We start from the raw sequence: 23,634 nt of genomic DNA on the forward strand, positions 1-23,634 counted from the left end.
AGTTGAGGTGGGGCTGGAGCCCATCCCAGTGCCCTGCTCTGTGTGCCATGGGCAAGGTGCATTGCTGAGCAGCTCCGAGGGGACAGGGATTCCCCAGAGCTGAGAGGAGGCACGAGGAGCCACCTGAAGCCTGGCACTGGGCTGGTTTGGAAGGTCACAGCCATGGGTAGCAGGGCTTGGGTCAGGCTGCAGCAAAGCCTTCAGTTTTCCTCAGGTGTGGAGTCTCCCTGAGCAACCTTGGTCCTGTGTTCCCAGGGCCAGACTGGTTCTGCTGCTGGGATCCTCACAGTTCATGTGATTTCTCCACCTCTGAATTTTAATCCAGAGGGGGGAATAAATACTGTTCATCCTCTTTGCTGCTTGTTCTGTAACCTGTGCAGGTGGTCACGAGGAGCTGAGGCCAGCTCTGAGCCAGGCTTTGAGCCTCACTTCCCTGGAGCTGGTCCTGTCTTTGCTCATTTTCATAATCCACCCTGAGCATTTTTGTGTCTTCATCAGCTTCACTGATGAAGGATTTGCTTGAGCTTTGAAAAAATTTTTTTTTGCTTTTTATACTTCAAGCCAGACACCTCCAGGACTTTTGCTGCTGTTGCTTAGTTTGTGTGAGTGGTTTGTACTCCCATGTAGCAAATATGACTCCTGCAAGGGGCTCCCTTTCCTCTCAGAGCCTTCTGGAAGCTGTTGGCAGAGCCAGGTGCAGGTGACAGGAAGACCAGGCACAGAGGGACAGTTTTTGTTACATAACAAATGCCTTTAAACTGTGTTTTTTTATCATGAGCTACACATCAGAGTTAGCCAGGTCCTTGTGACCAGTGTGGTGCAAAGGAATCCAAGTGTGTGTGGAGGATCTGCTGAGCTCTTGCAAAGTTCTCCAGGATTAGGATTGGGCTGCAGACAGGTTGATGCAGCAAATACAACCCTCCAGGGATGGATTTTGGCAGTGGGTGTTTGCTGTCTGTCCCTGCCCAGCTCCAGGGGTGACAGTTCCAGCCAGGACACCCTCCACACATCTTGGGTGCAGTGTCCCCGTGCTGAACATGCCAAAGGGACAAAGGCAATCCCTGAATCAGTCTGCTTTGAGGATTATTTCCTAAAGCATCCATGTTCCTTACAGCAAGGGCCCCTCTGCTGAGCCCTGCAAGGTGCAGTGGGATCCCATTGTCTCAGTGAACTCCTGGAATGTCACCTCACTTGGATTTGTCCAGTGAGAGCAATTCTGGCCACGTCTCCTGCTGCAAGGACAACCTGCTGGACATGCAAGCAGGGATTTACTCTGCCTTTACAGGAAAACATGTCCCTAATTCCTCCAAAGTCAGCTGGGAATGGCAGCCTCGTGCTGGGCATGAAAGGATGGATCACGGAGAGGAGCAGGGCTCTGGTCAGTCATGGGGCTCCTGATAAGAAGCAGACATGGGGCTGAGCTGCTGGAATTTCTTACTGGGATGATCTACTTGCTAAATTATCATTCTGCCCAGCAGAGGATGGGAGCTGGCGGTTCCCTGCTCTGAGGGAGGTCTCCTGGTCCCATTTTACATTGTTACTGTCTCCTTGATCACATCCTCGCTGGGGCTGTGGAGTCCTTTTGTTCTCTGCTCTACTTTCCAGCATTTTTGTTGCTCTAGCAACACTTCCAGCCCCAAAGCAGCGGGATCCTGGTGCTAACACAATGCTGCATTTGAAAGAAGGAAGCAGAGCACGACAGGTGATCTCCAGCTTTTGTATGGCATGGCCTGCCTTGAGATGGGAGCATGAATGGCAGGTTGTGATATCTTATTGTCTTGCAACTGGCATTGCTTTTGTCCTAAAAGGTGAGAAATAGTTTTGTGTTCCTGCCACAGCTGTGGTTTGTAAAGTTGCTGTGTTATTTTCCTTGTGTGGGGAAGGTCAGCACTGGTTTGAGTGGGGCTCTGGGAGCCAGGCCCATGGCAGGCAGCTCCTTTCTGGGCACATAAATAATGTTTTCCATGCCCAGCAGCTCCAGCAGCTTTGCAGGCTCCTCCCCAGAGCTGGGCTGCCACTGGCTGTCCTTACAGTGTGGATCCACTGACCTTCTGGCCATCTGCACTTCTGCAGGGGGAAGGAAAAGGGTCCATAGTTTATATGAGAAAACTGCAGGTATTGTGTGAAAATCTTTCCTGCAAAGCTCAGGAGCCACTGGTGCTCTGCAGTGCGGTTTGTGGGATCCTGTCAGCTGCTTTGGCGTTTTGTAGCTTCTCTATATATGGTGAGTGATACAGGAAGATGCATTTAACACCTTTTTTTTCCTCCTGGGTGCTCTGCCATGCTTTGTCACGGTGCTGCAGACAAGGCTGGCAGTGTAAAAGCCACCTGTAGGTGCTCTGTGGGTAAGAAGAGAAGAAATCTTTTTGAGATTTTGGGTACAGCTTCCCACAGCTTCCTGCTGGCCCAGCCTCTGCTGCAAGGACCTGAGTGCACCCTGTGTAGAAAGAAGTGAAAACCACAGTAGGCTCCTCAAGAAGTCTGTCCCAACTGGCAAGCACAGTTGAAATAATCCATTACCTGCTGCCTTTCACACAACCTTCCCTCCCAGACCACTGCAAAGTATTGAAGACTGTGGATTTTTAGAATGTATCCTTAGATACCTGAAATTGTGGCAAATGGAGTATGAAGAGTGAGTAGCAGCTATGGGATTGATCTTGTTTCCAGTGGGTCACCCCTTTTTATTTAGATATTAGGCTTAAAATCTTGTTTTTTCAAGCTGGTATGATTGCAGATACTCAGTCTGCAAGATTTGGTCATCATTCTACAAACACTTCCCTGCCTGAGACCAGTGGCAGGATATTCCCAAGTCATTCCTTTTCCTCTCTTGGGTACTTCGCACTTTTTGGGCACAAGCAGGATTATTGAAGTGTTGCTGTTCTTTGGGTACTTTTGGGCTGTTTCCATGACTTGTGCAAGAACCCATGGACAAACAGGGAAGTTTCTAGAGTCTCCAGAACTAGGTGGAAGGTTGTGTTTGCCCTTGCAGAGATAGATAGATAGATAGATAGATAGATAGATAGATAGATAGATAGATAGATATTGCCATTGCACTGGGCTGGCATTCCATCTGCATGCTCAGTTTTCTGCAAATTAAATGGGTAATTTTTATCTCTTTTCATATAAATGAGCCTGTAAAGGGAGTCTGCACAGAGAGCATGAAATGCCTCCCTGAGTTTTCAGCTGGTTTTCTTTGTTGCACTATTGGCACTGCTGGGTTTGAAGTGTCGCCTCTGGGTCACACTGAAATGCTCAAGGGGAGCCTTTGGCTCCTGTGCTTGTATCATGTTTAGGCCATGAAAAAGTGAGGAAGTGCATTTCCTGGGATGAAATGATTAATTGTACACCCAGAGTACAGAGGTCACAGCAGGGGGATAAGAGAGGTGCCATTAATTTGCTGTCTTGAGGGTGTTAAACAGATTTTTGTTGGCATTTGTGGCTCCTGGTGAGCAGCAAGGTGTGTCTCAGGGATTGGGGAGTGTTTTGGGAAGGCTGTTTTTCCCTATAAGTCATTGTTCAAAGGAGAAGGGTTTTGCTTCCTCCTCTCCCTCTCATCATCTTCATCCAGCTGCCACTCATGCTGCTCCTGAGAGGTGAGGAGTGTCAGGGGTGGATTTCAGCACATCACCTTCTATCTCCCGTGCTGTAAATTAGTGATAGCCACCACACTGTTCTGCAGGAATCCCCCTGACCTGGCTGCTCTTCCAGCCAGTTTGAAGGCTGGGTGGGTTTTTAAATGATGATATTTTAAAATTTGAGAACAGCTTTGATTTATTGACCTGCTGCCTCCACAAATCGAGCTGTCTGGGCTGGCATCTGCAGATAAGAGGCTGTCGAGTAATTGCTTATTATTGACTGATTGCCAGCTTGGGCTGTTTGCTTGCAGAAGAATCAATAGTAGTCAATCTTCAAAGTCTAAAGTCTCAGGGAGTATGACTGGTTTCCAAATTAGGAATGACAGGTCAGGATAACTCCATAGCTGCTATCCCACCTTCACGTGTGGGTGTAATCCTGCTGTGGAGGAGGAAGCGCGGGACATGATCTTCCTCCGTCGAGGCTTTTTCACGTCTGCCTTCTCCAAAGTCTGGGGTTTTCTTTGCAGGGGTTTTCAGGGTCAGATCCCACCTGGCTCCAGACCTTCCCTGGAGGAGCTGGGGCAGGCTCAGCAGCACCTGAGATCCGTGGGAGGCGAGGGGAGGATGAAGTGCAGCCATCAGTCATTAAGTCCCCGAAGGATGGAGCAGGGAGGGGTGGCTGAGCAGCCTGTGCTCTGACACATCCAAACCAACCAGTTTGGATGCTTTATAAATAAAACAAAGCCTCTATTTTAATGCATGGTAACAGAGATTCCCTTTCTGGGGGTGATTCTATTTAGGTGGCAACAGAGCAAAATATCCAGTGTCACCATAGGTTTTATCATTTCTTGCAGGGATGGTCGCTATGGTGAGCGAGCATTGTCAAACGCAGCCATAGCCCTTCTTTAACACTCTCCTGGCATCCTGCCTTTTTGTGGATTCACTTGTAGGGCTTAAAACATTAAAGGGGCTTCATGGCATCAAAGACACTCAAGACTTTTTTGAAAAATAAGTGCATGTTTAGGTGGTTGTAATGGCTGGGGTGAAGGCTGGTGCTGGATCTGGGAAGTGATCTCAGACCTTGGGCTGCAGCCCCCTCTGGGCTTTTTCTCCCTGGGCTCAGAGGTTGTGATTTTCCCTGGACTCAGGGGTTGCAGTCTGGTTTCTGCATGTCCTAGACTCAAGCTGGGTTTAAAACTTGAAATAAGAGCCTTTGGGGGGAGGGGGAGGCTTGGATCTCTTTCAGCTACAAAGAGCAATTAAGCAACAGGACATAAAATAGATAAATGGGAAGGGGAAGGGCAGAACCCTGGAATATGAGAAGATGAAAATGGAAGAAACTATTTCTGCAGTGTATTTGTCCTTAATGTTGGAGCTTTATTTTCACCAAGAAGGCTTTGAATTGAGGGTCATCCTTTGAGGTGAGGGAGAAATTTCTCAAATAGAGCAGTTTAATCTACAGTGGTCTAGGGGAGAATGGACAAGATTACTTGAACAGCCTTGTTTAGATACTGGATTTGTTGTCTACCAGCAAATCCTCATTTGCATGGGTCCTTAATCTGTGGAGTTAAATGTGTCTCAGGATCTGTTACCAACTGTGATGCAGAGTTGAGAACTAGATTTTTAAAGCTGTTCCTTTTTATTTGAATGTTTCCCCTCCCCCTCCCTGCACCCCAAATTATCTTCCTGATTTTTTCTGAAAAGCAAAGATGAGCCAACAAGTGATGCAAAAGGAAAAATGTGCCAGCGAGAAGAAGCTATTTTTGACTCCAGATTCAGTGGATGAACTGTCCACCAGGCTGTAGAGAAAAGCCAAGGTCAGACATTTCAAACGAGTGTCGCAGGGAAACCACCGCCCCCCTCCTTCCTGAAAGGGGCCATGGACGTGAAATCTTTCAACCTCCTTGGAGCTGGAGGCTTGGGCAGAGATCCTTTGTGGAGCCCTGGGAAGGGCTTTAGCCCTTGGTTTGGGGGCTGCTCGCTCTGCCTGGAGCCCTGAAATGGCATTTCCTCATGTGTGCAGCAGCCCTCACTCATGAAATGGATGCAAGTGCTGAAAAAGCTCCCGCGTGAGCATGCTCACTGGAAGATTAATCCTTTAGAGGGAGTTGGAGAGTTAAGCTACTGTAATTTCTCTGCAGTTGGCTGCAGTAAACAACTGCTCTAAAGACACGAGGAAAAAAATTGACGGAGGTATATGGCATTAATGTACATATCTTTTTGTGTTTCTCCTTTCAGGTTGAGGGTTTGAGCAAGGTTTTTTCTCTATGAGCCGGGGAAGAGGGAGCTGTGTAATGATTTTATGGGTGACCTTCATGTTGTGGTTTCTTTTTTTCCTCCAGGCCAAAGTAATCCTATTTCCGTGCAAGGCCATACTGAGGCTCGGGCTGGCTTTCTAGAGCTGGGGTAGAGCACCAGGGTGGCTTCGTGTTGAGTGAAATGATTAGAGGAGGTGAGGCCTTGCTGCTCGTTGAGCTGTGTTGGCAGAAGGAGCTGCAAACACCTCATCCTGTTTAGTTGTGAGCAGAACCCAGTGGGACTCGATCTATCATGCTTCTGTTGGGAAGAAAATGTGTGACAGGATTAGCTTTGCCTACAGAAGACTAGTCTTTTGCTTTTGATTATTACTATTATTTTGCTCCCCCTCCTCCCCATGCCTGAGGAGCTGCAATCCCGTGTCAGATGGGGGAAGGAAAACAATCCTTGAGCTGTTTTGGCTTTGCTTTGAAGGCTGATGACTCTCGGCGTGTTGAGGAGGGATGCCTTGGCAGCCAGGTAAGTGTTGCAGGCACAGGGATTGTGTCAAGGTGAAACTGAGCCCCTTCCTCCCCAATCCCTGCTTTGTGGGGGCATCCCAGAGGAAAGGAAACCTCGGCTGGTTCCTGATGAGCGAAGAGTGTTTTCTCTACTCGCCTCCAGGAGCGTGGGTGAAGGAGGATGTGATTTACCACCCCTGGAGCTTTTATCAGCTTCCTCTGAACACAGCACAAGCCATGGAGGGCCAACCTGGGGCTCCCAGGACGTCAAGCAGAAATGCCTGGGTGGCTTGATTTTTGTCAGGCTGCTGGAAATGCTCGAGTCAGTGCTCCCTGACCACGGCTCGTGCCTTTACCTCTCCAAACATTGCTGTAATCCTTGGGGATGGTGAGGAAATGGAGGTGATGTGTCAGCAAAACCTGCCTGGCGTGGGGGCGGGGGTGGGGCAGGGCATTGTTCTGTTCTGTACCTGACTGGGATGACTGGGAGCTGGAGGGGCTGGAGGTCACCCTGGGCATCCCCCAGGACTTGTGTGGCTGCAAGGAGGGCACGCCCTTCCTCCTTGAGGAGGGGATAATCAGGGGTGCCACTGCACACCCCGGGGCTGCCTGGCTCTGGGAGCTCTCCTGGTGTGAAATTTATGTCCAACGGCTTTTAATGGAAAATGGCTTCGTGTTTCCTTGGAGTGGTGTGAAGAAGGGAATAATAATTCAATAATTTAGCAAATGTCAGTGGCTCCCACTAGGTTCGTCCTGAGGTTGCTGTCAGCTTCCATGTGATACCCAGGTGGATTCTAACACTGCTGGATGAGTTCAGAAGGGCAATTCTATTACAGACTCAGCTGAGCTCGAGATGCAGCGGATTTGAAGAAAATTTTGCCACCCCAACACTGAGGTTTTTTTGCTTAGTCCCTCCTTTTCCCCTCCTTTCCAGAAGCTCTGGCTAGCACAGACTGTCTGTTCTGCGGATGGTTTTAGGGAACATTGGTGGCTGTGTGCGTAGGGGGAATAATTAGCTACCAAATGCAAATAGATTGTTTCTTGCTGTTTCAAAATCATTGTAATTTCTATTGATGATGGGTTAATTATAACTTCATTTTGATGGGCGTGAGGGAAATGATAGAGATATAGCAATATAAATCTATATAGGGAAGGATGTTGTCAGAATATTGTTTTGGAGATGATTGTGAGAACAAAGACTCGTGTCGTGGAGGACCATGGTTGTGTCAGGATTCAGTGGTGCTGCTTGTTTCTCAGTGGTGGATGAGGGTTTTCTCTTTCACATTTTTAACTGATGCCAGTGATGTATCTGTCACCATGACAAGGGGTTTTAGTTCAGAGAAAAATGATCAAATTCTATTTAAAAGCACGTTTGGTGGAAGAATGGGAATAGTTTTCTGGAGAAGCCAAGTTGAAAGCGAGAAAGTTAAAGGAAACTGTAAAAATCTGTGATCAGGATGTAACAAAATTGTATCTTCAGGCTGAGGTGTGTAGGTGGGGGCTGCTTTACCAGCTCAGGGCCCCAGGTCCTGTGACACCAGGACTGGTCCTTGGTCTGGAATGAGGTGCTGGGCCCTGGCTGTCCCCCATGCAGGTCATTGCTGTCCTTCCCTTTGCCAGAGGGTGACTTCAGGGAGCCTGGATCCATCACCTCGTTCTTTATTTCATCCTCACTGGGAAGAGTCATCAGGTTGATCCCTGAAATGGTTTAGACCAGCTTGAAATCTTTTCCTCATGTTTCCAGTCCCAGAATGGGGGAAAGGCTCAGCAAAGGGACAAAAGTCACACTTTCCTTATGCCATGGGTTTTGGCTCCAAGTCAGAGGATAAAGCCCTCCTCCTCTTTTTAGGGTAGAGTGGATGAAATGAGCTATTTTCAGTGGCTGAGGAGAGTCCCCAGCACTGTGCTTCAGCCTTACCAAGCCTTTGGTGGCCTGGGGGCTTGATGCCTCTGGATCAGAGCAGCTTTTGGGACACCCTCCCCAAGAGCTGTTTCCTCCTGGGCAGGGCTCCTCTCTTCCCAGGACACATTCAGCTCCTTTCCAGCAAGCCCTGGAACTGATCAGTCTGGAAGGAAAAAAGTAGCTACAACCAAATCTAATTTCAGTTTGTGGGTTTGTTCTTGGGGTCTGCCAGAGGGGTTCTGCAGGTCCCTGCTGGGGTTCCCATGGGTGGGCACCTCTCTCCCCTTGCCAACCCCCAGCACTCAGGTGTGGCTGAGCTGAGGGAGGTTCTTCACCCCATGGAGCTGTGTCCAGTGCCTGCTGCAGGGTGTGGGATTTGCAGGGCATGGAGGGCAGGGACTCCTGGATGCTTTAGTGGACTTTGCGGGAGGATTCATTGCTTGAATTTGCACATTTGTGTCTTTAGATTTGTGTGAAAAATTCTGTCTGTGTGGCCAGTTTTGCCTCTTTCTCCACCAGCAGAGCTTTGTGAAATGGAGGAACTGAAACCTGAACTTGGGGCTTACTCATCTTTTTGGTATCATATCAACCCAGGACTGTATTCAAACCAGAAAGAACAAGATGGAACTGAATCCTACAGGTGTATCTAAAAAACCCTCAGGCAACCTTGGCAGTCCCAGGGAGGAGAAGGTAACTGCTGGGTAGACACGGCACGCAGGTCCCAGTCTTTAATAACCAAATGGTGACCACTTCAAAGCCTGGTGGCTTTGCTTCTATCCCTTCTAACTGCTTCAGCCAACCTGGACTCAACTGGCAATGCCTTTAAGAGCAGATATTATGACAGGAGCCTTGTAATTATTTGCTGTGGTGAATCCTCTCTGTGGTGACGCTGTGTGGGAGGGTTTGCTGTCATGCACAGCATTTCTCCACCTTCAAAGAAGTTTTACCTCCTGCTCTCCTGCCTTCCTGGCCATTTTGAAATCCAATTTATGGCTGAATTTTGGCTTCCTTAACACCCTGGGCCCTGTCCTTGCTGCTGCATCCTTCTTTTGTGTCCTTTGGCAGTGCTGTCCCTGCCCAAAGGCTCCTGAGTGAAGCAGGGAAGGGTCTTGGGGCATCCTGTGCTCCTTGGAGCTGATGGAGCCCTGCATGGAGAGTGGACCTGAGGAAGCCTGAAAGCACCAGCTGGCAAAGGAGACTCCTTACCCTCCTTTTCCCTGAGGATTAGTGTGTGAAGTTACAGACACAGGGGAAGGAGCTGTGATTTTTAACCCAGATGTGGAATTACAGAAGAACTACATTCCCATAGTGGATGTGGTTTAATGCATTGACCAGCACAGAGGACATTTAGGGTTCTGAGGGTGAGAGAAGCAGTGTAAGGAGTACCTCATGCTGGGAAAAATATGGTTGTGAGAAGGGGAAGATGGAAGGAAAATCCTGCTTTAAGGACTTGCAGGGAAGAGGTGGATTTAAACAACTGGGAGAGAGCTGAAAGGCAGGAGACAGGGCTGTAGGGAAAGGTCTGGGATGGGTGGATGGATGGATGGATGGATGGATAGATGGATGGATGGATGGATGGGGTTTGAAGGTGGTGATGAAGTGATTTGGTGGCTCCTAAAAACCCAAGAAGGCAGAAAAAAGGAGAGGGAACCAACTGCAGGTGATTCTTCAGACGCTGTCTAGTCTGTGACCTACTTGCTGCCACAGTGCTCTGCAGCTGGAGGAGAAGCAGAGGAAATGGGAAATGGGAAATGGCTGTTCCCTGTGGGAAGCACAGGCTGCTGGGATGTGCAGGAGCTCTTCCTTCAGCTGCTGGGATGTGGCTGTGCCAGGGCACCAGGGTTTGTGACTGGTGGAAGGACAGGCAGAGTTTGAGCCATTCCTGCTGGAGGGAGACAGTGCTGGATCCCGGAACCAGGCTCAGATTTGTGAGCTGCCAGAAACACATGGGCTCCTGGATGCAGGAGATCCCTCCCTTAGGGATGTGGAGCACTGGAGAGCTGTCCTGTGTGGGGACATGGCTCACCCACACCCCTGGACTGTGGGGATTATTCATCCCCCACCTCCTCCTAATCCATTGCAAACTGGAAGTCTGCCTTCTCCTGCTTCTGCTCCTTCAGGAGCCCCCACTAACCTGATCATTCTTAATCTTGTGTTATTTTCCACATCATCAATTTGATTTCTCAGTACTTCTACAGTCCTTAGTGTTCCTGGGAATCTGTGCCTCCGTCTATTATCTCTGTTTCTTTTTGAGGCTGTAGCAACCTTGAACCACAGTTTCCATCCTATTTTTATAACTCCTTCTGCTTATTAGAGGAGTCCTGCAGAAATAACTCTACATTTCTTACCAAGATATCCCAAATTTTTCTCAGTAAATAATTTCATCTCTTGCTAATACGAACTTGAAGGCTCTCCTCTTCCATTTGTTCCCTTCTCCCTCTGGGGTTTGGGAGTGAAATACCTCGAACTTAATTCATATATGTATGTGTACATGTATGTCACAGGATATCAGATCCCCCTTTAACCATGTTGATTGTGATGCTGCCAAAGGTTGGTGTCCAATAGTGGCCGCTCCAGATTTACCTCTGGTCCAAATGAGATTGGGAAGTGGCCTGTGTATCTTTTTTGGGGGCCGGTTCTGATTTGCTATTTAAATACATATATAAAGTGGCTCTAAGAGTGAAATGGCAGCCTTCCTCCTGCTGAAGGCATGGAGGCAGTGATTTGTGAGTCAGCAGTCCAAGGTTAACTCCAAAACTTCTGCACTTGCCTTGCAACCTCCATCCCAGGAAATCATTTCTCTAGAAAGGAAAATGAAACAAACCTGCCCTCTGTTTTTCAGAAGTTGTGAATTGTGCTCTTTTTAAAGCTGATTATTTTATTTATTCCAATAATCCTCTCTTCCAGAATAAAGGAAAATTAATTGTCTTCCTATTTCCATAATGGTTTGCCCTTCAGACAGTTGCCAGGCAAAGTGCTTAAAACTGAAATGAAAAGATGGTGAATGCTTAAAATCATTGAGCTACTGTAGGAACATGTTTGTATTTAATAGGGTGGTATCACACAGTCCCAGAGTGTTATTTGCTCTGTAGGATTAGGAGGATTTTTTTTATTTTTTTGGTTCTGCATATGAAAATGGGGTCAAGGCTGCTGTGGTAGATAGTGCAAGTCTTAGGTAGGATTTTGCTGGAGAGATGGACTGCCTGTAGCTGAGACCCTAAAATTATCCAGCATTAATGGGGAGAGTTGTCATTGGGCTTGGTTGTGTTTGTCTGCAGGGACAGTGCCTGGAGTTGGGCAAGGACTTCCTTCCTTACAGGTGTGATGGGACAAGATTTTCCCTGCTGGAGCTTTTCACTGACACCTACCTGGATCTTGGTTATTTTTAATTCTGTCTGGCTAAAAAAGAAAGTTACCTGATTAATGTGGGAAAATGCTGGAATGTTTCCTTAAAAGGCTCCAAAGTGATGCAATATTCAGTGATGAATCTCAGAGCTAAATGAGTGCCTTGGTGGGTGCACTGGGTGGGGAAGGGAGTTCTGTGTTTTATCACCCAGCACATTTATTTTTCATGCCAGGGCTGCTCTGGGGAAGGTGGTGTGGGAGCACTGACAGAGCTCCAGCTCCAGGTCAGCATCAGGGCAGTGCTGGATCTCCTCTTTGCTCTCCTGTTTTATCCCAGCGAGCTTTGGGAAATAGGTAAAAGCTGGAGCTGGGGATGGCTGTGCTCCCAGTGGGGTTTACCCTGCGGGTGGGTGAGGAGAAGCCCCAGTGTGCTAACCCCAGAGCCTTGGCAGTGCCCAGGGGTTGTTGCCCAGTCACTCATGTCCCCACAGGCTCCCAGGGCCAGTGGAGGTGGAGCTCATCTCCTGTGGATCCGGGGGAAGCTGCTGGCACACCCACACCTGGATGTGGCCCTGGCTCATGTGGCACGATGCTCAGCACGGCTGAGGCACGAGGCACCACCTGGGAATAAACTCCTCCTGTCTCTCCTGTGCTTCCCTCTCCCCTCATGTGAGATTGCCCTGAAGGAGCAGAGTGTAATCCATCACAGAAGGGAGAAGGGCAGGAGTTAATTGGTTTTCATGATCTCTCTGTAGCACTTAGTGCAGCTAATAGTGAATTGTCGTGCCCTAATCTCGTAAGGCACCCACTGGGGGAGGCTGGGCAGGAAGGCCCCGTGGCCCCTGGGCACTGGCATGAGCTGAGGAGCACATGAGATCATCTGCTGCATTTCCAGCCAGTTTGGAGCTGCCATCCCAAGCAGGAGAACAGCAGGGACATCTCAACACTGCCCAGCACTGGGGCTCATCACCTGAGTGTCCCTGAGCACAGGGCAGGGAGCCTCTCCTGCCTAGGGGGAGCTTGGGGAATATAAAACCAGGTGTGTGAACAACTTCCCCAGGTCTCACCTGCTCTGCCCTGCATGCAGCAATCTTTTGTTTTCCTTTAAACATCATAAACCCGGCAGGGGAATTCATTAACACGAGTCCCCACAGACTTTGATTTTACCAAACATTGACTTCAAATCACTTTCCTTTCTCTTAATAGGTGAGGTCTCTCTCCTCTCCCTGTTCAGACATCTTGGGAAGGTGTAGGAGTGGGCTGCAGCAGAAACCTGCCCAGATTGGTTCATTCTGTAGCTGGTAGGGATTGCTTTTTCTTGCTGTTGGTGCCTTTGGCTCGTGCACGGCGTGGAAGACGCTGTCCCAGACAGAGAACACCCGTGTGGCCAGCTCCTGTCTGTCGAAAGCTGCTGTTGGTTTCAGTATTTTAGGCTCAGTCTCTTCAATCCCAGATGGAGCTGTATTTCCAGCTAGTACACACCCATACAGTTCATTGAGGGAGGTGAAAATGCTCCAGTTTACAGCAGTTAGGGCCCTGATCCGTGGGCAGTGCAGCTCCCTGTGCACGACGTGGGGAGGGGAGCCTGGATGGATCAGTCACGCACTCCTGTAAAATAGCTCCATGCTATTTTACTGCTGTGGCTGCCAGAAGGACTTTAGAAATGGCAAAGGTTGTGAAATCATGGCAGGAAACACCAGAGGCCAGAGCTGAGCCAGAGGAGGAGCTGCCCCTTCCTACGGCAGGGCCCGGACTGGAAAAGCGAGCGTTCATGACTTTGTTCTTGCAGGAGCCCTTCCTTGTGCTGCAGGCGTGCCATGTGCCAGGCAGTGGCCTGGAGGCTCTTTCCAGCGGCAGGAGTTTCACAGATTAGCCTTTGCTCCTGCTCTTGGATGGCTCTGTGCAGCAGGAGCTGTGCTTGGGACCTGGGGGCTGTTACTCCTCCCAGGAGACAAAACAGCTTTGAAAATTAATAACTTTTTTCTAGTCCCCACCACGGTACTGATAATCTTGTCCTTTTGTCTTCTGCTCCTCCCTGAGTGAGTTTTTGCTTTTTCTGGATCTCATCCTGATCCCTTCTTGCAAAAACTGGTGCTGAAGTGAGGGCTGATGTGCTGCACTGTCTGTGGCTGTGCAGGGCAGGGAGGCGCTGGTTAATGTTAAACATTTTGCTGTGGCCAAGGGCACCCAGGCTGCCTTTCTCTGTGCCCTGTCTAGCTGAAGGAAGAGAAGTTGGTCATGTTTGGGCATTGGAAGGGGCTGCCCAGGGCAGTGGTGGAGTCACCATCCCTGTAAGTGTTCAGAACCCATGTGGATGTGGCACTTGGGGACACGGATTAATGGTGAACATGGGGGTGGTTGGACCTGATGATCTTGGAGGTGTTTCCCAGCCTTAATGGTTCTGTGATTTTCTCTTGGTCCTGTGGTTAGGATTGATGATTGCACAGCATTTCCATCATGCTGTCCCCTCCCAGCACATCAGGGCAGTGTCACATCTGCACAGAGGTGGAGTGAAGGGACTGACAGATCCCCAGCGTTAACAGGAGCCTGTAAATGAATGTTCAGCACTGGCAGGATCACTGTGGTTCTGCTTTCCATCCTCTGCAGCTCATGGACAAGAAAATCACAGAATCCCTGAGAGGTTTGGGTTGGAAGGGACCTTAAAGCCCATCCACTGCCCCCCCTGCCATGGCAGGGACACCTCCCACTGTCCCAGGCTGCTCCAAACCCTGGCCTTGGGCACTGCCAGGGATCCAGGGGCAGCCACAGCTGCTCTGGGCACCCTGTGCCAGGGCCTGCCCACCCTCCCAGGGAACAATTCCCAATTCCCAATATCCCATCCATCCCTGCTCTTTTTGGTTTGAGGCAATTCCCCCTTGTCCTGTCACTGAATAATAAAAATGCTGAGGAGCAGGTGTTGGAGGGTGCTCCCTGCTCATGCAGCTCCCTCAGGAAACCCCTCCCAGTCCTGCCTTGGGGTGGGAGCAGCTTCTCCCCACTGTCCATGGAATGGCCAGCTCTGGCTGGGTTTTTTTTAGGTTTTTTTACCTTCTTTGCTCATATCCCAGGGTGGCAGCTCCATCCTGGTCCTGTGGGGAGCTTCAGGAGGAGAGGAATTCACAATGTAGGCTGCATCTGTATTAAAAAATACAGTTTTTTCTCCCAAGTTTTGCAAGATCATCACTGTTGTTTGCTCTGAATGCTGTATTGTGCCTCTTCATGGTTTCCCTTATCTCCTTGCACCTGTAATGTCACAGTGCTGAGCATGAGCTTTAAATATAAAATTTGAGCCATCTGGGAGGTCTGGGACTGGGGGTGGGGAGGAAGGGGAGGAGTTACTTCCAAAAATCTGGTTAAAAATCAAACTGCTGGATTTTGAGTGACACTTCAGTCATAGCTGCTTCTCTCTGTTTACTTTTCCTTGGGATTTGGAAACTCACACAGGGCCTGGATGCTGAGGTAGGAGATGGACACCTAAAATTGTGGTGTTTGCTATTGAGTCTTTACAGAGAGAACTGGGGTAATGTATATTTATATATACATTTCATATATATTTATATATACATTTGATACATCAAATTCACTGAACAAACTCCTCTTACCAAGTAAGTGCTGCATTTTGAAGCAGGTGGAAGAGTTTCCATGGCTGCAGTGATGGTTATTGGGCCTTTTTGAGGTTTCCAGGGCTCAAAAAGGAAAAAAAAAAAGAAAAAAAGGAAAAAAAAAAGAAAAAAAAAGAAAAAAAAAGAAGTAAAAGGTTTAGGGAAACACCATCAACAAAACCCCCCAAAACAAACAAATCTTTATCACATTTCCAATCTTCCATCTCCCCCCAGTTCCAAATGTGCTGTTTAAAGAGTTACAAATGCTTGTTGGCATAGAAACTGCAGGATGGAAGTGAAGCATGCAAATGTAAAAGGAGCCATTCTGCTGAGCAACATGGCCTGAGCCTCTGCAAAGCTGACTGAAATCTTTTACGAGGCAAAGAAAATTGTCCAGATGTTGCTTGAATTATAATGGCACTACATATTTCAGTTTTTCAATTTACATAAATCCAAAGAGGCTTGAAATGTAGGGAATGCAGCTCCGTTACCAGTGGGCTTTCTTTTCTTATGAAAGAATTTGTAGTCCAAAAATATTGCTAAAATGTGTTTGGCTCCGAGTAGTGCCAAATCCTCATTAAAACATGTGGATATTTCTGTGGTTTAATCTGTTAGAAATGCATTCAGGATCCAGTTATGTTAAATTAAGCAACAATATTGGCCTGGATGTTGTTTGAAAAATTAAATGTGGCAGTCGGAACACCAAGCAAAATGTTTGCACATTTTAATCGCTCCACGAACAATTTTTTTTTTAATATTTTATTCCAAGGAGTGATCAAGAATGCTTAAAAGCTGCCCCTGCTCTTGTCAAGCTGCTTCCCTGCCCCTGCCAGGTCTGTGAGCATCCTGGCTGCCCCATCCCACCCTGGCAGGGGATGGGTTTGTGTTGTGCCAGGGGGATGCTGCTCCCTTTGAGCATCCTCAGCCCCTTCCACACTGTGCAGCTTGTGGATACAGCCCTGTAGGTCTCCAAAATCCTTGTTGGGAATGTAAAAACCCAGCCTGGCCACAGGGTTTGTCACCCCACACTTGTCCTAAGAGGCTTTTTCCAACTATGCTTTGCTATGTTGGGGTTTCCTGAAGATTTCCTGGGACAAAACACCTCTGGAGTTGCCTGGCTCCTGGTTAGTTTGTCCCTGTGCTGGTGGCTCTGGCAGGATGGAGCCTCTGCCCTAAAAGTGCTGTGGCAGGAGGGAAGGCCATGGATTGCAAGGACACTTTGGCTTGCTGAGGATTTAATTCCTGTTTATTTTATTTATTATTTATGTTAGCATTTAATTACAATTTAATTAATTTTCTAATTTAAATTGTAAAATTTTAATTATTTTTATTTAATTATATATATATTTAAAATCTCCTATTTATTTTGCCCCCAGGTTGTTAATTGCCCCATGGTAAAGCAGGTCCTTCTTCCTGCTGTAATGCAGCCCTGCCAAGGAGGGAATTTGCAGTTGGGAATGTGGGAGTGGGTGGCACAGAGAGCCATGAAACTCTGCCTGTGCCCTGGGACACGTTCATAATACATGGGATCTAGAAAATATCCCTGTGGGAGGGTTTCTAATGGGGCAGGAGGAGCTGTTTGATTTGAAATCTGACACATTGCCAAAGCAATTCTACACTGGTGCTTTGTAACCCTCGTTTAAAGTGAAAAATGAGGGGAGTGGGGTGTATGGGCAGGTTTTCTAAAGTCTCTGGTTTTGGGGCTTTTTGAATTGCATGGCAGCTTGTGCTGCATCAAAACGAGCCCAGAGCAGGATGGTTCTCCTGTACCTGTGTGTGATTTGATAGCATTCACACCTCTTTGTTGTCAGACATCAAAAGGGTAGGAGGTTGGTAGGCTCCAAATTCAACCAGGTTTGACTTTCCCTTTTTAGTATAAAGTTCATACTTTTCTGTGGGATAGTTTTGCAGCTTTTTTTAAAAATTATTTTGAAAAAAACTCCAAACCCTGAAGTTAAATGGAATATTCTTTATTCTTTTAATTTCAAGCATATGCAAAGTTATATATGTATGTTGTATGTGTATATATATATAAAAGTCAAGCTATATATATATAAAAACTATCTGATGATAAATGGGGATGGTTAATGATTCATGATGGAAGAAAGCTAGAGAAGGTAGGAGGCACAGTGGAATGGGGTCATTGCTGAAAATGTCTTCTGCAAAAGCAAATGGGAGCACAGGGGAGGGCGGGCAGAGCTCCGGAGTGGGGAGGGAAGCAGCAGCAATCCCAGCTCTGGCTGGGTTTGTGGAGTGCACCACTGGAGGGTCCCACCAACACTGAGGGGCTGGAGCATGTCCGGGGAAGGGGCTGGAGCCCCAGGAGGGGCTGAGGGAGCTGGGAAGGGGCTCAGCCTGGAGAAAAGGAGGCTCAGGGGGGCCCTTGTGGCTCTGCACAGCTCCTGACAGGAGGGGACAGCCGGGGGGTCGGGCTGTGCTCCAGGGAACAGGGACAGGAGGAGAGGGAACGGCTCAGGCTGGGCCAGGGGAGGCTCAGGGTGGACACCAGCAGGAATTTCTGCATGGAAATGTTTCTTCAGGGCTGCCAAGCATCGGAACAGGCTGCCCTGGAAGTGTTTAAAAACTTGTGTCCCCAAAAGTTTGGGGATGTGGATTAGTGGTGCCCTTGACAGGGCTGGAGGAATGTTAGGACTTGATGGTCTTGGAGGGCTTTTCTGACCTTTGGGGGGTTTGATGAAGCAGTAAAGCCTGGGGTGTTAAAGGGGGGCAGCTGGGGCACTAACTGGGCTGTGGGGAGCAAGGAGACGTGTCAGGGCCACCCCCCGTTTTACCCACCAGCTTTATTTTTATTGTTTGCTGCAAAGGGAACTTTCTCTTCGTCTTTAAGTTGGTTCCTGGTTTTGCTGCACTAATACTTGCTTAACAGTTCATTCTCCATGTGGGATAGGGGCAACTGTTTCAAAACTGAATTTCCTGACAGGATGCAATATGTGCTTAATAGAGAAGCATCATTAGCTGGGCAGGACATGTTAGGCCAAGCTTGTAGAAAAATCTTAAGTCTGAAATTAAGGCATTTAAGCCCTGTTGATACATGTACCTTGAGGTAAGCAGCAGCAGGGTCCTCATTTTTAAACCTGCCCCAACAGGAGAGTATGAAAGAACTAGAGAGAAAGAAGTGGGATAGAGAGAATAAGTTAGAAACAGAAGTGCGAGAAAATACAGGAGTTAAAAATACGGGAAAAGATTTTTGAAACGCAAGAGGAAACTGAGACACTGGGCATCAGTGCAATAAACAACTGCAAACAGGAAAAACTTACCCAAAAATGTTCAAGGGAGGCACTTGGGGATGGAGGTGGGAAGGTGGGAAACAGGTGGGGATGGCAGAGGGCTGGGAGGCAAATGCTGCTGGTTGTGGCTGCAGTGGCTGCAGGGGATTTCCTTTAATTGTCCTCCAGGCCAAGGACTAAAAAGTGATGCAAGGGAGTTCCCTGAGCCCTGAATGTGGATGGGTGGGAAGCACTGACCCTTCCTTTCTCCATGGGGAGCTTCTCAGAGAGCTGGAGAGGACAGGGCTCTGCCAGGCTGAGAAGCCTGGGTTTGAAGGTGTCCCACAAACCCTGAATGGTTGAAGAGAGGAAGTGGAGCACAACTGCCTGAATGAAGAACCTGTGTGAGTTGGTGTCCCACACTTGTTTTATGGTTTTGTCACAGTCTTGCACTGTCCCCAATGCCAAAAGTGTTGTGTACAGGTGGCTATTCCAGCCCTGCAGCCCAGTGCAGACAAAACAAAGGCTACTTTGACCTTGAGAGCCAATTTAAGTTAATTTGCAATTTGATCATTCCTAGCAAATCAAAGTAATATCATTTCAACCTTCAAGTAACCTATCTTCAGGTAGCCCTTTCAGCACAGACGTGGCTTTTGCAGTGAAGACAGAGGCTCCATTTAATTATCAATTATTTGGCAAGAAAGAAATGAATTCTGCTTGGGTAGATTTTGTGTCATGGTAAATCTGGAAGGCCCGAGCTTGATGGAGTTTGGTTCTTCCCACAGAATTTGGCTTTCACCTCTAGAAAAACACATGACAAAATATTTGATGAATTTTTGAATGAGATACAGGCTGAGTTGACCTTAATTGTGGAAGGATCTTGTTGCAATGCAGCTGTGCAAATCAGCACAGCTGGATCCACGGGGAAGTAGCTCTTTAAAACAAAATGATGGCAACAACCTTCCTTCTTCCCAAGAAGACTGGCAGAAGGTGAAGTCAACTGCTGAGTGCAAGGCAGCATTGCTGGGATTGAAATGAGGTGTAAGAACTTGGGAAAAACAAATGGATAGGAATCCCTTGAATCACTGGAGTGGGTTCCTTCCCTCCCTGCAGAGTCAGTCCTGCTGTATAAACACCTGGCAGTTGTTTAGGCTGGTGTGTACAGATGATGCTGTTGCAGGAGGATTTGTGTGTACTTGTGGGTTTTTTGCTTGTGCATTGCAGTGGATGCAGCCTCCAAACTTTGATTTGTGATATCCATTCCTTCCCCTTGGGAATGGGGCATGTTTAGATTCATAGAGGGATATGCAGGGCTTTACAGGACCTTCTGCCATGCTTTTTTGTGTGTGGAGAGAAAGAGTGTTAGATGCAGTTTGAAATGACAGGCACTTTGGGCTGCTTTAGAGTTGATCCTTAAATCTGTTCCTTCTAAAAAGGACTTAGGAAAAAAAAATATTGGTGCTCCAGGCAGGTCACAGAATATTGACCTGTACATATCCAGCCTTGCAGGTTTTCCATATGTCAGGAAAGGGGAATATCAGAGATATTGCCACCACCATTGCACTATCTGATATTCCCTTTTTATCCACCTGGCTGATGTTGTTATCATGATGTGAGTGGGGCTTTCCCTCCTCCTTCCTTAAAGGAAAAATGGAAAAATGCCACGGAGCAATTCTGCTGCTGGGATGGGAATGTTGTGCTGGAGGCTTGGAAGCATTTGTGTTTATCCCAGGTGCCTGCTGACAGACCTGGCCCAGGAAGGAGGGGACAGGACAGCTGTCCCAGGGCTGGCTGGAGGGTCCCTCTCTGTCCCCTTGGGGCTGCCAGTGCCTTGTAGGTGGGAGAAAGGGGCAGGGTGCACGGAGGGAAAAGATCATGAAGGATTTGACTTCCTCAGGGGTTTTTGCTTTGTATCACTGAGTCTAAATGAGGGCAGTTCTGTCTGGGAGCTTTCCCATGGCTGGGATTGTTCTGGAGTGCCCTGAGCCAGCCCTGTCCATGCCTGTGGCTCTCCCAGTCCAGAGCACAGCTCCCATGGGATCTGTGCTGAGGGCTGAGCACAGCAGGGAGGCACTGAAAGCTGAGCTGTGTTCTCCAGGGGATGCAGCAGCTCTGGGCTCCACTCTCAGAGCCTGGAGAAGGATCACCCTGCAGGGAATGGGCTGTGCTGATCCCATGAAGATCCCCCCTCTGCTCCTGGGGCCTGGCTCTGTATCCCAGCTGCTCCTGGGCAATCCTGGAGATGTTCTTTGGAGAGCCATGTTCTGCCCCCTGGCTGGGTTTTCTTGGCTTTTACATGAAAAGCCTGCTGCAGCTCCATTGCCCAAGTGCAGCAGAGTCATCACTGAAGCTGCCTTGGTGCACTGCTCTGGGCCTGCCTCTGAGGTCGTGATCCAGCTGCTGAAAAGTTTCATGTGAAACTCCAGAGCTTTCAGCTACCAAGTTAATGTCTGACAAAACTGCTGGAGGAAGGGAAGCTGACTCCAGCAGTCCTTGAGTTTGTTTAACTGGAGCTCAGGAGTGATCAAAGCTGGCGTTTGGCTTCCTGTTGCAGAAGAGAAATTCTCAGGATTTATTTTTAATCCTTATTTTATTTTATTTTATTTTATTTTATTTTATTTTATTTTATTTTATTTTATTTTATTTTATTTTATTTATTATAACCAAACCAAAACCAATGACTTCTGCTTGTTTTTTCTCTGGAGTGAGGCTGTATGAGAGTGGAGGAGAAACTTCCATAATAATTTTGATGCACATTTGAATTCAGCAGATCAGCATTGGGAAGGAGAGTCTGGGTCCTGTACAGCCCTTTCCTGTTCCTTCTATAACAAAAATAGTGCAAATGGTCTTTTTCTCACTGTGCAGAACTTCTCTCTGGTGGAATTCTATCTTCCCTTGCTTTGCTTCCCAAACAGATTCTGGCTCCTGTGGCCAAGAGTGGGCAGAGGAGGAGAGGGGCTGCTGGGCAGACGTTCTGCAAAGTTCATCTTTCCCAATCTCTGGTTCACAGCTCTGGGGGCTGCTTGTTATTGCAGCATTTTGTGGTTGGTTTGGTTTTTTCCTTCCTAGTGTTTCACTGTATTTTGAGTCCTTTGGTTTAAAATGTTAACAAAATGAAGCTCTGTGCCTCCTTGTGAGGCAAATGAATGGGCTTTATAGAGGGGGGTGGGAAGGGGGGAGAATTGAAGGGGAGTTATTTTTGAAATAGTGGTTTAATTTTGTTGTGAAACCACTGCCTAATTCTAAAGTGTAGTGACCATTTGCCTCTTGCTGTAATGTCTGTACGTGGGGAGGAGATGTTCTTCTAGAAGAATGGTGTGGAGCTATGTCAGGAGTGGCTCAGGCTGGAGCTCAGGGCAAGGCTCTTCCCCCAGAGGGTGCTGGCACTGCCCAGGCTCCCCAGGGAATGGGCACGGCCCCGAGGCTGCCAGAGCTCCAGGAGCCTTTGGCCAGCGCTGCCAGGGATGCCCAGGGTGGGGTTGCTGGGGGGTATGGGCAGGGCCAGGGCTGGGCTGGGTGATCCTGGTGGGTCCCTCCCAGCTCAGGATATTCTGTAATTCTAAAAATAGATTTGAAAAACTTGACCTGAATTGGCCACCCAAAATAAGTGTGTGACACTTGATTTAAAATGTATTTTTTTATTCTACAGAGCTTTCCTATGGGGAAGCATCACAATGAGCTCGTTAGTCTTAGCCTGGAGCTCCACAGACTGTCCTGGTCTCTGTTCTCCAGAATACAGCAAGGCTGTAGTATTGTGGCTCTGGGAGCCGAAGCAAATAGGATGGTTTCATGCTTTGGATATTAAAATAAATCCCATTAATGTCACCCCGAATTCAAACCTGAGTTCTGAGGTCTCCAGACACACCTGGGGCTCTCAGCATCCATCAGCTCATTGTGCCTCCCACACCTGCAATAATTAAATTTGATAGGAAATGGTGTCATCTCCCTCTATTTCCACATTTCCTTTTGTTTGATCCCATCTTTTCACCCAAGCCTTTGCCAGGTGTTTTGTGCATCTGCATTAAAACTCCATAAGGGAGCTCATGCCCTTGCCCCAGGGGCTTTGACTTGCAGCCCAGTTATCTGACAAAACATTTCTAAGGAACTTCTCAGAATTTATTGCTCCTGTTGGTTGATTCCAATGTGTCTGACTCCTTTTATGAGTCTGGCCTGTGTCCTGGTGTCACAGATTCACCCACATGGCATCCACCCACTTTCAAACTTGGCAATGGGCATAAAGAGCTCCTTAGTGACTGCATGGTCACTGTTCTGCATAAATATTTCCCTGCCCTCCAAAAATATGTTGGTTAAGGGAATATCAGAGAGAGGGAGAAAATACTGATGTGTTTGTTACGTACATTATGTGGTTTGGGGTTTTCTGGGTGCTTTTAAATAATGGAGGCTTTTATTGAAGGGAGCTTGAGGTGCTCAGACTTCAGTGGAATTTAAATTTGACTCAGCTCTTACGGGATGTCCAAACACATTCCCTGCTGGCCCAGCTTGTTCAGTTGAGGTGACTCAGTAAAGCAGCAGCTGAGCATGACTTCACATCGAGTTCTCCTGTACCCTGTTCCTCTGCTCCACACATGTGTGAAGGGCTGCTCCAGAAATTTTTGGCAGTTAATTCTCCAGACCTTGATTTTCCCATCTGCAAAAGTGGATACATTTGCCTACTATTATAATTTGCTTTATAAAGTCCTAATTATTGTTACAGTATCTCTAAGCAAATCACTATGTATCTATCAGGTTCTTTTTTAGCTGGTGATGTTTAGATGTTTTTTCAGTATTTGCTCTGCTTTTGATCAGGAAGAACTAGATGGCTTTTCTTGGTCTTCCCCCAGAATTCATTCAGCAGTCTCCAAAACTTCAGACTGTGGCATTGGTTGGAATAAAATTTAGCAATTACAGTGCTTGGGAAAGTGTGCACATTGTTGGTAGTCTGGGGGATTTGTTTCCAGGATTCCTTGACAGCAGCAAGATTAGAACCTTGAGCTGGTGGTGCTGAGAGCTCTCCAAGTGAATGTACTGAAAAAAAATTTAATTATTCAAGCTTGAGGGTGAGACCCTGTGGGAGTTCTGCTGGACATTTGCAGGGTTTGGGGTTTTTTTGGGTGCTTTTGGTTTACAGATTGAAGTGATTGGTCCTACTGTGGGCACGTTGGAGAGGAGAGCAAGGCTGCTCTGTCAGGAACCCCTTTGGAATACCTGGAATGTTGGAGTCCAAGG

At 47.8% G+C, this 23,634-nt stretch overlaps 1 protein-coding gene across 5 annotated transcripts in view; it reads left to right on the plus strand.

Annotated features, from left to right (window-relative positions):
• Nucleotides 1-23,634, plus strand: part of EHMT1 (euchromatic histone lysine methyltransferase 1) — a 117,457-nt gene that overhangs the window by 13,545 nt on the left and 80,278 nt on the right. For 4 of the 5 annotated variants that reach the window (XM_039719992.1, XM_039720001.1, XM_039719995.1 and 1 more), the window contains exon 1: nucleotides 6,331-6,350. The exons of the other annotated variant lie outside the window; for it this stretch is intronic. The gene's annotated coding sequence lies outside the window, so the exon portion shown is untranslated. Of the gene's footprint in view, nucleotides 1-6,330; nucleotides 6,351-23,634 lie in introns of those variants that run through there. 5 annotated transcript variants of the gene reach the window in all.

Source organism: Passer montanus, unplaced genomic scaffold, assembly GCF_014805655.1.
Source record: "Passer montanus isolate IOZ18808 unplaced genomic scaffold, ASM1480565v1 scaffold43, whole genome shotgun sequence".
In the NCBI taxonomy this organism is placed as follows: domain Eukaryota; kingdom Metazoa; phylum Chordata; class Aves; order Passeriformes; family Passeridae; genus Passer; species Passer montanus.